The sequence below is a fragment of the Carassius gibelio genome, chromosome B20, assembly GCF_023724105.1.
Source record: "Carassius gibelio isolate Cgi1373 ecotype wild population from Czech Republic chromosome B20, carGib1.2-hapl.c, whole genome shotgun sequence".
In the NCBI taxonomy this organism is placed as follows: domain Eukaryota; kingdom Metazoa; phylum Chordata; class Actinopteri; order Cypriniformes; family Cyprinidae; genus Carassius; species Carassius gibelio.
Genome location: NC_068415.1, coordinates 17,443,050 through 17,460,870, shown reverse-complemented (window position 1 = coordinate 17,460,870; position 17,821 = coordinate 17,443,050).

Here is a 17,821-nt window from a genome sequence, read left to right as displayed (position 1 = left end):
TCTGCGTGTCTGAGCTGAGCTGATGGTGTATTTCTTACAGCTGGAACTCTTCGCACGCTGCATCCGACAGTATCACTTTGCAAACTATTCAAATCAAGTTAAAACACGCTCTTGCATACGCTGCAGCTGCATTTAATCAAAATCATTCATAATTCAAACCGCTGTATGCGACTCCTTCCTGTGAAGATAGAATAAAAAGCCATTTATGATGAAACGGCATTGATTGGCCAACATTACTTTGAGCGGCCATTATGGTCCATCTTTTATTTTAGCAATGTTTCTGCAGTGTCTTGATATAATTGACATGCCTGCTGTTGAAATTGGATTGGGCTGTTTTGGCAAAGGGTTTTTGTATTTGAATGAGCATAAGGCCAGTGATTAGCTGGACTGGAACATTAACGGAGCCATTCTCTGACAATTTTAATGCCTTGAATAGCTCATCCATCTTTATCATTGGTCAATTTATTAAAAACAGCTAAATCTGATTTTATTGGAATATCACAACGTGTGCATACTGTTAAAAAAAAAAAAAACGAAATGTGATATTTTGACTTCATGTTATGATTGATAACTTGAATATATCCTATAAGATTTAAGAGCAGAGGATGATCTGATATCATTGAACGACTCACACTTTCTATTGCACTGCTTTTGAGGACGATATTAGATTCTGTATAAAACAAAGATTTGGAATGTGAACTCAAAAAGGTATTTTGATTTTTTATTTATTATTTATTTTTTTATATTTTGTTATAGCTATACAATAAAAAGTACAGCTTTAATAAAAAAAAATTGCCTGAACAGCAGATTAAAACATGAATCATAGTTAATTTAATTATTTATTGTATTTCTCAGTCAAAACTGTCAGTCACTAAGAGTTATGTCGAACAACATATCGAGACCAATCATCTCTGAGTTTAAGAAAATGAAAATTGGCTAGTGGACTAATGCTGAGCCACTAGCCATGCCTATGGGTATATAAGGTCCACTCATTATATACCCATGCCTATGGGTATGTACGGTCCACTCATTATACATCCACTCATTAGATTTTTGATTTGGAGCGAATAGTTGATGTTATCTATTCACTTCAAAGCCATTCATCTTTGTGTTCAGAGGGCTGTTCCCGGTTGGTTTTACAGCTCATTACAGCGGAGTCTCTGTCATCAGTGATTCCCCTAGTCACTTCAGCTAAAAGAGCAGCTTTGTCTAAAATAGCAAATCACAGGATGATTTGCGTCTTTTTCAAGATAGCGTTTTTCCATGTCCTTCTGGATGCGGTCGTTTCCTGTCCTCTGTCGACAGCCATGATCACTCTCTTCAGTGTCTGGACATTCAAAATGCTGAAGCGGCGATCGTGGATAAGTAATGCACCTATTGTGGGTGTATGAACATGGCATAGCTGCGATCAAGTCTCTCCCTCCTCAAGGGGAGTGGAGCAGACCCCTTTGTCACTACCTATAGTGGTTTCTCTGACATGAGCAGAAGACCAGCGGCTAGTGTTCTGGGAGATTTAAGGGTTACAATGAGAGCTTCTCTCAACCCCAGTCCTCAGTTCCTTTCTTCCCGGAGGTGAATGAAGAGGTGAAAAAGTTGTGGATGGTACCTTTTACGGCCAGACGCCAATCGTCCCCATCTTTCATCCTCCCTACCCTCGATGGTGAGGCAGCTAGGGTGACATTCTCCATGTGGAGAGAACCGTTTCGGTGCACCTGTGCCTGCAAAACGCCGTCACTTGGAGGAATCACCCGTGTCTCCCACCAAAAGCTTGTAAGTTGTCAGTGGCAAGCTTATTGTGCTGTGGGCTCCAACCCATGCTGACACTACATTGAGGCTGGTGTGTCGAGCCCCACGCAGGAGAATGGCACCCCTGTGTCACATTCGGCCACTAAGTCCTCTAAGACGACAATGAAGGGGACCTGACACGGGCAACCTGGAGATGTGGGAGACTTCTCTTCAGGAGGTGGTGGAGACAGTGCTGCTCCTTCCCCAGGAGTAGGGCCAGATAGAGAATCTACTTTTTCCTTTCCTTCTTGCATATTCGATTGCACCACATTCTCAAAAAAAGAGCAGTTTTCGTTTTTCTCCGGGCTGCAAGGCTCATGGGTTGACATAATGCTTCCAAGGTTCAGGGAATCTTTATTAGTAACTGAAGGTAAATTTGTTGTGCAGACAGAAGATTCAGCAATCCATCCTTAAAACAATCCATAAGACATACAATATTATAAATATTACAACATAAAAAGCACATCCTCTGTACCCACCTAAAATGCATAAAGTAAACATGCATAGTGAAGAGTGTCATCTCCTGCTTTTTTAATTTATTAGTTCTATAGCTGCAGGTACAAAAGTATTTCTATATCATCTAGTTCTCTATGTAGGAGCCATGAACTGAGGGGAGGAGTGTGACATTACCGTCAGAAAACAGAGACAGGAGAACCAGGTAAAATGGAAGGACAGAGACAGGAGAACCTGGTAAAATGGAAAGACGGAGACAGGACAACCAGGTAAAATGGAAAGACAAAGACAGGAGAAGTGTAACACAAATCAAGGAGTCCAGGAGGGTGGTGGACTGGCGGAGGATCAGGGGGAGGGACGGAGGGCCAGGTCCAAAGAAGGAGACAGATAGAAAAGCAACAGAAAACAAAAACACAAAAACATGGGTCCCTAAAGGACATCACGTAAAACATCACTAGTCCTGACTCTGGAAGGTCATCAGTGACTAGCCCTGACTCTAGAGATTTCACTGGAACCTGACTCGACTCTGGAAAGTTCACTGGAACCTGACTCGACTCTGGAGAGTTCACTGGAACCTGACTCGACTCTGGAGAGTTCACTGGAACCTGACTCGACTCTGGAGAGTTCACTGGAACCTGACTCGACTCTGGAGAGTTCACTGGAACCTGACTCGACTCAGGAAGGTCAACAGGAACTAGCCCTGACTCTGGAGGGTCAACGGTAACTAACCCTGACTCTGGAAGGTCGATGTTGACTAACCCTGACTCTGGAGGGTCCATGAACACCTGACTCGACTCTGGAGGGTCAACGGGTACCTGCCTCGATTCGGGAAGGTCAACAGGAATCTGACTTGATTCAGGAGGATCAACTGAGACATGACTCGACTCTGGATGGTCAGCAGGAACTAGCCCAACTTGGGCATTGGCGCTGGGTGAGTAGCCATCTTGCGCTGAGGCACTGGGCTGGCAGCCATCTTGTGCTGTGGTGCTGGATGGGGGCCACCTTGGATTGTGGCGCTGTCTCAGCAGCCGTAACGTGAACAGTCTTGGAAAACTCTAGGATTCTTGACAGATTAGAGAAATACTCCAAAAATGTCACTGATGCCATCTTGGGCGTAGGCGCTGAGCTGGCGGCCATCTTGTACTGTGGCGCTGGACTGGTGGCACCCTTGTGCTGTGGCGCTATGCTAGCATCCATCCCTCCTCCTGGCGCAGGGTTGGCAGCCATATTGTGCTGTGGCGCTGGACTGGCGGCCATCTTGGGCGTAGGCGCTGAGCGGGCGGCCATCCTACACGGTGGCGCCGGACTGGATGCCACTTTGTCCTTTGGCGCTGTGCTGGTGTCCATTTTGCCCCTTGATGCTGGGTTGGCAGCCATCTTGCACTGTGGCGCTGAGCTGTCAGCCATCATGCACTGTGGCGCTGGACTGGTGGCCACCTTGTGCTTTGGCGCTGTGCTGGCAGCCATCTTGCCTTGTGGTGCTGGGTTGGCAGCTATGCCGCGGTGCTGGGTTGGTGGCCATTTTGGGTAGCGGTCCAGGAGTGGAGGCCATTTTGCACAGCGGCACTGGCTCAGCCGCTTTGCATCTCCGTTCCCCCCTTTGGTCATCATGGGAACATGGCGGCTCCCAACTGAATCCCGGGTAAACGGGAGCCCACAGTGGAGATCGCTGCTGGACCTCCTCTCAACCGCTTGCTCCGGAGCGACCTCCCCTGGTCCCCCTGAACACCACTAGGCGAGAGCCCTCAAAACCATTTCTCTCCCGATTGCTGGCTGGGGATGAAATGGTAGTAGACATACTGCTGGATCTTTGTTTGTGATGGAGTCCTTCTGTGACGTTGTGTGTTAGGAAAACACAAGGAGAGGGTAGATCCAATTGCAAAGTATGATTTAATAACAAAAAGGGTAATACAAAATAAACAGTCCAGGGAGACAAACAAAACAAAAGAGGGAACCGGAAGAAACGGAATGGAAAACTCGGAGGAACGAGAAGGCAGGGGTAAGTCTCGGGAGAAGAGAACATATCACACAAAGGGTAAGGACTCCATACAAACAACAGAGAAGGACAGCTATTTATAAGGAGACTAACGACAAAGGATTGTCTGCACCTGTGCGATTAATTGGAGTGCAATTACTGTGAAGACAGGACCAGACTAGAGGAATTAAAGTGCCTATGGTGAAGTGCCTAAGGAGAAGTGAGCTCACTAGGGAACACCCAGGAAAACAGAGACTGACAGTGTGACAAGGAGCTGAAACTCAGCATGTAAAGGGTGGGAACAATCTCTAATAATAAAACTTGCCTTATGCTGTAAATGGTTAGAATAACGACCTGCTAAATTAATTTGAGCTTCACCTATAATCTTACTTGGCCACCTAACAATTTGATTCAAAGAATTTTTGTTGAACAAATTACAAAACCATGCCACAAAGGAAAACTTCAAGACTGATTCAATAAAAACTAGATAAAAAAGGGTCATCATAGATTTATCAGTGTGAAATCTGGACAGCTTTCTGAAAAAAAACAGATGTCCCTTTTAACATACCGTCTCACAGTTCTTTTCAAAAGTCAATTTAGAATCTATGACTGTCCCGAGATATTTGTAGCTTCCTACACAATCCACTGCCTGGTCTTAAATGATCATAGTGTCTTAACATAAAGCAGAAGTTTTAAAATCTATAATCATGTCCTTTGTTTTAGTAATATTTAAGTCCAAATAAGATTCATCACACCAGATGAACCCCTCAATAATAGGACCATAACCAGACTCATTATCGTGTAGCAAACTCACGATACCTGTGTCATCAGCATATTTCAACATAGTCCTATTTGCATGCTTATTTTGGCACATATTAGTATACTAAATATAAAATAAAAGTGAAAGAACACAACCCTGGGGTGAACCAGTGGACGAACATAATGAATCTGATAAAATACTATTTACTTTCACCCTCTGTGTATCCAAATCCAGTATCCAACCCACCGAATTATTGCTCAGCTTAAAATGCTCTATCAATCTCATAGCTAAAATGTGGGGTTGGATAGCATAAAAATCTGAGTAAAAGTTAATAAACGACAGTCTAGCATGAGTATTTATCCCTTCTAGATGCTTAAACAAAAGATTAAGTAGAGTAAAGCCCAATCCCAATTCTACCCCTTAGCCCTTCCCCTTTCCCTTTCCCCTTCCCCTCCATTTCGCGCATTCACGTGAAGGGGTAGGGGTGTCTATATTCTCTTTTGGTTGGAGGGGAAGGGGTAAGGGGAAGGGCCAGATAGCCCTTCAAACTAAGATTTTTCGGGACCACACTTCAAATGAAGGGGTATAAATTATCTCGGAAACATCACAGTGTCACAGTGTCTGGTTTGTGTTCCCTGGGTAACCACTAGATGTCCTCCTTCCCCACGGCATCTGTCACTTCCTGAACCACATTCCCCAGGATCTCTGTCTCCTCATTGCACTCAGCTGTCACGGATCATTAATCATTGCACTCAGCCTATTGCCCATTAGCACTGTCATTTTCCTGTATATTTATACCCTGTCTGTTTTAGTTTGTGTCACGGAGTCCTTGTAGTTTTCACGACTATTCTAGTCTTGTTCTTGCCCGTGTGTTTAGTGTCTGTTTATGTTGTTTGGCTACTTTGGTTTTGACCCCTGCCTGGACTGGATAACGATTTGGATTACCCCAATAAAAGACATACCTGCACTTTGATCTCTCTCTGTGTTTTCCTGTGTCCCGATCGTGACACATGGCTGTTACAGGGAAATTATTATTTTTAGCATAAATAAAGATTTTAACGAAAAGTAATCATTGTTTTATGTTACATTCAACGGTGAGTTCATATTAATGGTCATGTTACTTAAGAAATGTTAAGAAATGTTTGCAAAACAAACTGCCGTAGACACTAATGGGGGCTAATACCCCCAATAATTTGAAATCGCTAAACCATTTTCTCAAAATTGCCTATTCAAGAGAGAGAGAGAGAGAGATAAATGGAAGTTGCATGTATTCGCGTCTGTGCATTTATCTTTTTAGAGTGAGTTTATTTAAAAACAGTGATTGTATCCTCTCGTCGCTGGAAAATTCCTCAATTCCTCAACTTCATTCTTAAAGGGGGGGGGGTGAAAAGATAGTTTTCACTCAATATCCTGTTAATCTTGAGTACCTATAGAGTAGTACTGCATCCTTCATAACTCCAAAAAGTATTTAGTTTTATTATATTTATAAGAGAAAGATAGTTTGTGACGTGTGGGCGGAGCTAAAGAATCACGTGCGCGATTAGGCTTTTGCGTTGAGAGCGTTTGGAAGCTGTGACATTACCGTGAGGAAAAAAACATAATTCAAAACAAACCATGGCTAACAGTCAGATTCAGCGTATATTTATGATCGAGAATCAGATCCAGAGGCTGAAATTTAACAAGAGCAGCAGCAGCAACGACGTCTCTATGTGGTATGTATTGAAAATGTATATATTTGCTTAGCGGTTTTGGAAAATGACTAAGTTCCACTTTATGTTGTCTTTTTTTTTTTTCCTTTTCTTTTTTTTTTTTTTTTAAGGTGTACATGTGGAAAGTGCAGTTTGATGACAACATCGCATGTTGTTTACTTGATGTGCTTACGCGCCAATAGCTAAGTAAACAACACAAAAATATTTGAAGCAGTTTTACTCACCGCCTGTGGTTCCAACACACGATCATGACCCTTTTTCGTTGGGACTGCATTATCCTTAAGAAATAAACAATATGCAAACTGGGCCTTGTTTGTAAAACAAGCATCTTCGAACAAACAAAAGCACTTGCACAACTCTGTTGATGCTCTGTAAAAATAAACTCCATCCACTGGTCCCTTAATGCTGTTTTTTTTTTTTTTTTTTTTTGGTAATCTGCGCAGGGTTGTCTTGCCCTGGCAACCAAAAACACACTTCTTTTGTGACATTGCGCTCTCTCGCTCTGATCAGTGAATGTCTCTGCTCTGCTCTACGGGAGCGCGCGCTCTTCCGGGAGAAGTGCTCTTAGGACCCATATAAGGAAATTCCGCTCCATCTAACGTCACACAGACCCATACTCGAAAAAAAACTTTCAGAAACTTGTGACAAACCTGAAGAGGTATTTTTGGAACAAAAATACTCCTTCAAATGTACAACTTAATTTTTGAAACTTTGTCCATGTTAAGCATGGGAATCCTTGCTAACAGTGTAAAAAAAACAGTATGCATGAAATAGCATTTCACCCCCCCTTAAAATCAAACTAATCAAATCTCAAATAAAAATTATTTAGTGCATTGGCTAATTCACTATTTGACCTGAAACCATCCATGGCAATATCACTTCTATTCACACTTTGCTGTATGCCTACTATAGTTTTCATACCAGACTATGCTAAAGCAATATTCTTCTCAGCCAGTTTAATTTCTACTGTAGTTTTATACCTTTTAATATTTCCACTTTAACCTCCTTTTTGCTGCTTCTCTTTTTTTAAAGTCCATCCTTAGCTTCTTCTTCTGTGAACCACTCTTAACTGCTTTTGACATCCAAGGTTTATTATTAGGGTAGACCTTAATCTTTTTAGTAGTAATAATCAAGCTCTCACCAAAAATAACATAAGAGCAGACTACATCAGTGGGTTTATCGGTGTCCTTACTAGAGTTTTTAAACATCTCCCTGTTGGTGCAGTCAAAGCCAAAACAAGCAGTGGATTCTTCAGACCAGATTTTAAACTCTTTGGTCTGAATTTTTTCACTCTTAAGGACAGATCTAAAAGTTGGAAGAAGCAGTATACAATTATGGTCGGCAGAACCTAAAGCAGGCAGGGGTACTGATTTATATACTCCCTTGACATTCCCATAACAGAAATATAAAGTCTTATTCTGCCAGGTTGGACATGTTACATATTGGAAAAAATTGGTCAACATATTTTTTAGGGACACATGATTAAAATCTCCAAGAATGAGATTGGGTGCTTCAGGTGAAATGTTCTGGAGTTTTTGCACCACATCAAATAAAGAGCTCATTGCAGTAATATGATTCGATTTAGGGTGAATGTACAAAGTTGTTGTGAATATTTGCAGGAATCTACGAGGCAGACAGAGTGGACGTAGTGATACTGATAACAATTCAATGTCAGGCATACAGAGTCTTTCTCTAAAAGTCACAGAGGAACAGTAGCGCTTGTTGACATAGAGACCCTCCGCATGATTTACCTGTTGCGTCGGCTCTCCGATCCAGCTGAAATGGAGTACCAAATCCATCAATAAACAGATCGCTGTCCAAGTCCTGCTCGGTAAGCCAAGACCATGTAAATGCAATGACACAACTTTTTCTATATTCCCGAAGGTAACGAGCATTCCCTTGTAGCTCATCAAGTTTGTTTAAAAAAGGCAGGGGAATACGGGAGAGCTATAGTTTCTTTAATTGCAGCAAAACTCCTCCTCTTTTCCCATGCTTTCATTGTAACAACTGATCTCTAGTATATTGTATCCTCGGAGATTGTAGTGTGATCCCTTACATATGAAGGTTAAGTAAATCAAAGTCCACAAGGCAGTAATAATTAAAAGCTCAATTTATTAAAATCGATAGGGCTGTATCTAAAAGCACTTGTTCATGACAATCATAAGCAATTAAACATAAAAACACAAATAAAACTCACTAAAACATAACAAGATGCTAAAAATCCCACTGCTGGTCGCTGCACGAGAATGCTCCACACTCTCTTCCATGACGCACCCTATTATCAGTGGCTGAGAAGTCGCGGTTCGGAGACGCAACGTCTGTCTACGCATCTCTGGCCCGTCCCTTCAGGGACATGGGGAGTTTTGCTGTGATGACTCCATGCAATGATTTCTAGGCCACCCAGCACAATACCCAATCACTGCACCACTGCGAGTACATTGGTAAAGAAATGTATTATCAAATGCATCAAGCCCCATAAAACACAGCATAATCTGAAGTTAAGAGTTTAAAGTTTAAAGCATTCAATTCACATGGACCAACACACAGAAAACATGATCATTCTGGATAAAAATGCACACTTTACAAGATCTCACAGATAGTTTGACTAAGTTTGCAAGGTTTGTGAAATTACCTTTAGAACTAGTGCCCTTAGAACAAGTGTGCCTGCATGTCATTGTCATGACGGATTCCTCTAACATGAGCTGGGGCGCTACGTGCAACAGGCTTTGGTTCTCAGCTTTGAGCTACTTGACAGGACCTTGACTGCTACTGGATTTGATGGCAGTGCATCTATCCTTGCGGCAGTTTCGGCCGCTTCTGCTGGACAAGCACGTGTTGGTCCACTCGGACAACACTGCAGCTGTTTCATACATCAACCGACAGGGTGGTCTACGATCACATCGCATGTCCTAAATTGCCCGCCATCTCCTCCTCTGGAGTCAGACGTGGCTCAAGTCATTGTGTGCTGTCCACATTCCAAGGGAGCTCAATTGTGCAGCCGATGCGCTCTCACGACCACTCACTTTGCCCGGAGAATGGCAACTCCATATCCAGACGGTCCAGCTGATCTGGAGTCGATTTGGAGAATCTCAGTTGGACCTGTTAGCTAAGTAATTTTGAGCAGCTCCTTGTCTGCTTTGGAGGTCAGCAGAAAGGGAAGGCTTTCTCCAGGCAGAGGTTGGCTCACTGGATAGTGTATGTACTCGTACCAATCCCAAGGTGAGCCGTGTTCCACTTGGAGTGATGCCTCCTACTGGGTGCTGGCCCATGGTGCCTCTCTGGCAGACATATGTTTAGCTGTGGACTGGGTAACACCTTACACCTAAAATGTCCAGAGTCCCGGTCAGCCCCTGTACTGGGCTAGGTGTCCATATGGCTTGATTCCCTACATGAAATCCCATATGTGTATTCTTCCATGGTAAGGTTTACCTCTCTGTAAACCCCTGTCTTTCCTTGACAGACCCACTCTGTCAGTCTTTTCTAGGGTTGGGTATCGATTGGGTTTTTTTACAATATCGGTGCTTCAATGATACTCCCAAAAAAAAAAAAAAAAAGCCACAAAAAACTATGGATAACATTAAAGAACACTACAAATATATTAAATAAATTAATAGTATTCACACGCTCCTTGGATGCTCTCATTTCCCAAGCTTCCCTTAAACTAAGGCTAATAAATGTATTTCACGATCTAGGTCATTATTTAATACAAAACTACACATTATGTTTCTACTGTATCTCTGTCAATCATTCTGATATTTCGTTAAAATGAGTCTCTCACTGTCTTTAATAAGTTCTGTGAATAACTGTAAGGTCATTCTTTATAAAGTAGCAACAATGTAGTTTAGTATTTCCGGACATTAGTATTTTCACCCAAAAAAGGGTTTTAAGCCAGTTATTTATATCTTTTGCTGTAGTTTGTCAGTGGGAAATATCAGTTTACATTTCCAAACATTCATTTTGCCATTAATTTTAATAATAATCTAGTTAGATTTTTGAATGTACAAGCAGTCTGACAACAGTCGGTGCTCCAAACAGAGATCTGATCTCACCATCATCGAATCTGTCTGTGATTACATGAAGAAACTGAGACAAACTAAATCCAGAAGAACTGTAACAACGTCTTCAAGATATTTTAAGAAACCTGCCGAAGCATTTATTGCATCCAGTAGGGAAATAAATACTTATAATGAATTACACTGTCTTGAATTAGAGTAATGAATTAGACTGTCCTGGCAAATATGGAACTGCCCGACTTTATAGAAACAGACACCGGTTTCACAAGTTCACCTTGCAGATAATAAAGTGAGAAGAATGGTATGCACATTTTACTTGCTGCCCAAGGAGAGGGCTCTGAGCTAAGCATCCGCCCGAACGCAGAGTGCTCCTCCTTAGAATGGGTACGGCGAGGAGTTGGGATGGTGGAGGGATGCTGAAAGTCTTAAGAGAATGAAGGTAAGGATGCTATGATTATTTTGAGTGGTTCTCTCTCATGGTGGTTGGATAGATGATGTGATTACTGATGGTGAATTGGCCACGTTGACTATCTGTGCGTGGTTCTCTCTCTCAAGGTGGTTGGGTGGATGGTGCAGTTATTGATCTTGACTTGGCCACGTTGATTATCTGAGCGTGGTTCTCTCATGAGGTGTTTGGATGGATGGACACGATTTTGTGGATGCAGTTATTGATAGTGAATTGGCCGCATAGAATATCTGCACGTTCTCCTCCCAAAATTTGTTAATAAAACATCATGTTGTAGACTACTCTCACAAGAAATAGTCCTCATCCTCCATAAAATATGTTGCACACATATTTGAGTAGAACTGTTCTGGAACTTATCAACTTATCCACTGACTTCTAGTTGTCCTCTTTTGAAAGGCCAAACTAAGTAGTTTCGCTTTCACAACGAAGAACACAGCTTCTACATGACATGGCGACAGCGCCAACAGCATGAATAAAAGTTACGCCTTTTTTCATTGCATGAACATTTGGGTGGCGTTATGCAAACCTTCCCGGATAGTAACATAGACATGTGGTGGCGAGTTAGAACGAGCCGTTTTAGGGGGGCTTGGACGAGTCTTAACTTTTATAAAGAATATCTCTTTGGGTTTGAAACTTTAGTCTTTACAACTTTACAGATCTTCTTTATACACCAAAAGTTGTAACACTCCAAAGAGAAAGGAAAACTTGAAATCGCATCGTAAGACCCCTTTAAACATTTTCCAACATTTAACTAAACTTTTGAAAAACGTTTGAAACACTAGTGTTACTGGAGAGTGTTTTAAAATGAAACACCATTTTCAAATGTATCCAGATTCATGTAGGAGTAGCCAGAAATTATTTAAAATGTATTTATTATTAAATTTATTATAAAAAAATATATAAATTATTTTAAAAACTTTGTGTGTTTTCGAAGGTCATGATGATGTTTCTTATTTTATGTGCTTTGATGACACTTTAATTCCAAAAGGACTGCAAATTTATTTTATAAATCTTTTATAATGATCACTTTATTCTTATTAATACATATGGTTAAGTGATGCCAATGTTAGTTGAAATCTAAAAACATTGATGAAGGGGTACTTGAGCTCTGCTAATGGGGGTGTTTGGTCACTTAAGACAAAAAATATGAAAGAAGGCTCTAGTATACATCTAGAATACTCACAATATGTGAGTTGTTTCTGGCCAAATCTTGTTTTGAACGCTGGTTACTACTGTACAATTACAAGTCTTTCTTTCTTATGTCAGAATTAGATTTAAAAAATAATAATAATAATTTAATTATAGAAACATATCATTTTCAGCAGCACTGCCCTTTCTGTTTGTTGTAGTTATAAAGATGCTTTTATTTGGGGAACAGATTGTTATGATACATTAAAATTAACACGATTTCATTTAACTTACGTTTTTGAGAAACCCAGCCTAAGGGCCTGTAGTTTAATCTTAACTTGGCAAACACATTAAGTAACCTTCTTAAAGCATAAGTTGCATAACAAGAAATCAGATTGTCACTAGACAGTTATTCATTAAGATTTTCATGATGATTAAATTGTCATGATATCTGTTTAAAAACAAAAATGGTTAAAATACTGTATTTAGACAAAATAGTTAAAATGCAATTTTACTATTAAAAGCAAACTTTGATTCGAAACGCACTACAAAGGAAATAAAAGACAATCATGTCCTGTATGTTGTTCCATTCCAGTTGTGATGCAGCCAGCATGTAGTCATAACTAATTGCAGCTGAAATATCATATATCTTTAATACAGATATTTATGATATTGATTTTACATGAAATGTGACCCTGCGACAGTTTCTACACTTCAGTAGAGTTAACTAATGAGATTTGAGTGAGCGTGGGCTAGATAAGTGCCTATAAATCTCTTCCTCCTCCTCCTCCTCCTCTTCCTCCAATGTCAGTTACAGATCTGCTCTGGTAGCCTGTACTACCACGTCAGTCAGAAGTAGCTACTGAACGATGCTTAGACCTCAAACCAGAAGATCTATGAATGCAGCAGGCCAAGCTCGAAGACATGATGATCATGGTGTTTAAAGATGCAAATAAATGAGGAGACACTGATGCAATAGCGCCTTGATAAACATGGGTACCTGCTTAAATCTTGCAGAGCCTGTTAATTAGAATGATTAGCCACAAACAGCTCACCACTGAGTAATTAATTTAGAACAGAAGTTGTTGACATGAGGACAGCTCATTAACAATTGTGTCGTTTTGAGTGCATCTGCATTTCATTTTCGTTAAATAGTAAAACCCAAATACTCGTCTTGGCTTTTTCTGTTTGTGTGCAGTACATGATGCATTTCAAAATAGGACTGTGAAACTCATATAAAGAGTCTCAGAGGAAGAAAGCCAGGTTAGGATAATTTCCCAGCTGTCCATTTTTCATGGTATAAAAAGACTAAATTCTAGATCCATGCTCTAACTCTATGAAGTATAACTGATTTTTTAAGAGCCTCAGAATTATACACTGTACACTTTTTACGCTATTATTACTAAAGGCTATTCTCAAAACATTGTGCGATAGCAGATGAGAGGCTATTGCACAATAAATAGAAATTGCACAAGATGCTTGTTTTGAGCTCCAATCAGCTCGTAAGTGCGTAGTTTGCTTCTCACCTAAGCTTTTATGTTGACAAGAATGGAAAGAGTATAAAAAGAGAGAAAATAAAAAAGAAAACAGTCACAAAATTGTCACGGTAAACAAAATTATAAAGCTCTGAAAAAAATAGTTTTGGACCATCATGAATATGAAACTAAAAATCATCTTAATTAGAAAGAAGCTATCAGACCCTAAACTGAACATAATATCTGATCTTTTAGAAGATATCTTCAATGGCAAAGATATGAAGCAGAGAGAAGTTCTTTACAAACATACACAAAAACATGAAAAATGTTTGTAGAACATATTTCGTCTTTATATTAAAGACCAATTTAAAATAAAACTAAAGAGTAAAAATAAAACTAAGTTATAATTATAAAATAATAAATATTATCAGTCTGAGATATAAAGTCAAAATGATCATAAAAAAGTAATATCTATTTGTTTTATTAATTCATTTGATATTTTTACTTTGATGCAGAAATGAGTTTCCATACATGCATGCCACTATTTATCCAACATTTTTCTCAGTTATCTGAAAATGTGGTAATGGAATCCTAGCAATAAAATATGTATGTAAATATCACACATCTGACACATTCATATCATTCTATTTGAAAGGCATACTTATTTTAGTGATATGGTTGTTTATGTATGTCTGTGTTCTCATTTTCACTCATGCCTGTTCTCATTTTCATTCCTAACTGTATCGTTTTTGTGTTGATTGAATGCTTTGGCAATATTGTATGGGGAACAGTTATGCCACAGTTATGCCAATAAAGCACACTGAAATGATGTGAATAGAGAGACAGAAAGTGAGCTAGACATTTAGATTCAGCGACACCAACATATAAGAAAAGAGACATGATTTATGTTGTCTCTAAGGCTCTGTGCTTATTGTTTAATAGAGTTCTTTTATCAGGGGAAAGAAAAATCTGTCCATCTGTTTGTGTTTTGCAGGTAAGAAAACTAATAATGAGTTGATTTAATCAGTGAAGTGCTGAGACAAAACAGGCACAGTCTGACTTCTCAACTAAAGAGGACTGCGAACAACCCTGGAACCAAAGTATGCGAGGAAGAAAAACTATCAAAAATGATTATGAATCCAGCTAGCGTTGTTGCTATTGATTTTCCCATCTTCTCTTGGCTCATAAACAGTGTAGTGAGAGTAGCTCGGCCTGAGCTCACAGCTTACCAACAGATCTGGGATCAACGGCCACAAGCAGATCGATTGTGCCACGCAGATTTCAGTTCTGCTTAACCAATGCTGGCGTTATGAGTGTTTCACTATAAGCCATCAGTCAGCTTACATGAGCTGCTGAAGCATCGTGGTCCAAAGATAAGTGTGTGTGGACTGGGGAACAGGAAGTTAGCTAAGTATTTCCTGATGTGAACGGTGTCTCTGGAATTGTGATATCTAATAAAGTATATTTTTGTCATGGCTGTACATCCCAAAAACAAAACAAAAAAACAAAGATACATTTGCTTTTAAGCAAAATACTACAAGGAATTAAAACTAAGACTCATTTTCTTTGGTTTGACTTGTTTGGTTTTACTTTATTTTATTTTATTTATTTTTTTTTGCTCTGATTTGTTTCTGTTGTGCTCTTTTTGTGTTTTATTTTAAACATAAAGCATAAGTTTATGTCTAAACATATATTTGTGCCCAAAAGACCCAATCTTTTGATTTATTTATTTCTTGCTTGTGTATATATAGATTTTGCTTGTTTGTTTGATTTTGTTTTATTCTTTTGTGTTTTATTTTAAGAATAAAACATAAGTTTATGTTTTAAATATATATTTGTGCACGAGACCCATTCTTTTGGTTTTGTTTGCTTGCTTATTTATTTGTTAGTTTTTTTTTTTTGTGGTTTTGTTTTTTTGTTTGGTTTTTGTGCTTGTTTGTTTAGGTTTTTTTTTCCTGTTTGTTCTGGTTTGGCTACGTTATGTTCTGTTCTTTTTGTATTTTACTTTAAGCATAAACATAGGTTTATGTCTTAAACGTAAAATATATTCGTGCCTAAGAACCATTCTCTGAAAGTCATATTTTGCACAATTCTGCTTCTCATACTAATTTATTTAGTTTTACCGGGTATTTAAATAGTTTTAATCTGACAGTATTTTTATGATTTTTTTCCCTGTGTAGTTGTCAGTTCAGTTTATAGAAATCCCCATAACTTCAAATTGAATAAAAGCCTCAAGTCTCAGCTCTAAAATAAGAGTGACAGTTCATTTCTGTTGTCTTCTATGATTATGATTTTCTTCTAGTAAAGTGGATGATGGATAGACAGAATATCCTGTCCACTTGAAATGGATAATATTAAAACAATTTTCTTTGTCAAGGGTCAAAGCCTCAGGCTTAACCCAAGTAAGCCTGTGAAAGTGTGTAAAACGATTAAATACATAGACAGAATACGTCAGCATCTTTGAGTCTTCTGGGATAAGCCTTTTAACCCTGACCTCTGATGTAACAACTAGAAAGCACTCTGTGGCCAAACTCTCCTTATATATACATTAATGTAATTATCAGCAAACACGGTCACAGCAGTTCAGCACAGACTGCAGTGAGACACACACTGTTACTGTAACTGTCAGGTGTCAAAACATTTAGCCTGATAGTCATCAAATTCTCTATTAAGAGAAAAAAAACAATTCCTCAATGAGGGTGAAAGGTCATTTGAGATCAGCAGTTGCAGAGCTTGACTTAAAATGCAATGAATACTTTATTACTTTTCATCTTTCCAGCTCTGCATAGAAGATATACAGAGGGTGTGCATGTTATGCTGATGGTTTCATCAGGCTAAAGCTCCTTTTAAGATCCTCAATACAAGTGTCATCTCTTCATTTGATCATCAACAGAGTAGTTCATTCTTTAAAATCAACCAGATCATCTTGTAAGCTGTCTATGTAGACCACTATTAAAAGGTATGCATTCAATCCCGGTAAAGGCTTTTCAGAAATGTAGGTTTTGTAATATATTCAGAAAAATTATACATGGAAAAAAAGGTCCATTGTCAGTAGTGATGCATGAAGCACTCATAAAGAAATTCAAATCAAGCAGCTTTCTATTAGTCAACACTGCAAGTTTGAGGGTTATGAAGTTTGTCAAACTTTGTCATCCTCACACAGAACTCCTGAGTGCACCTGTTGAAACGACTGGAATTGACCCTTAAAAATGTGCAGAATAACAGTAATTATAAAAGCAACTTTAATTTTGTTGACACTTGAGAATTCCTCAGTGCCGTGCCGAGTGCTGTTGGTGTTAGTTGCTGTTTGTATTGAACACTCCAAATTTGTCTCTTATAAGGTAACATTAGGATGTTACCTTTACACAGAGCACTTTTTTTGCATTCCACTGTGCTGCTTTTCTATTGTGTATTATGTAAACATGTACAAGGTGGACATCATGTGTGACCGACATTCACAATGTACTAAAAATGCAGTATTCAAGTTAAAATAATCATGTGTTTAAGTCTTAGGAAGTTTGTATTTACTAGCTGTGAAGTTGTAATTATGATATCAGGTCCATTCAAGTCATTTTGGTCAGAGCAAGACGGGTGATGTACCCTCTCCATAAACAATCTAGCAATCTGCTACTGATGCCGTGATTAGGTGATCCTGTAAAGAAGAGAAAAATAAGCTAAAACAAGTATGCAGTTGAAAACGGATGTTTACATACACTTCAGAAAAGAAAAAAAAAAACTTTATTTCTTTACTGTCATACATTTAATCAGAGTAATCTTTTTTCTGTTTTAGATCTATAAATATTAACATATTTTTTTTGTTTTTGTTAAATTTCAGAATCGAGCGAGGGAAAATTTTTATGTTTTTTTTTATCACTTTTTTTATCAAAGTCAGAAGTTTACCTACACTTCCTTAGTATTTGGTGGAATTGTCCCGAAACTGTTTCACTTGGGCCAAGTGTTTTGGGTATCCTTCCACAAGCTTTATATAATAGTTTTAATAATAATAATGTTGGCCCACTCCTCTTGACAGAACTGGTGTAACTGGGTCAGGTTTGTA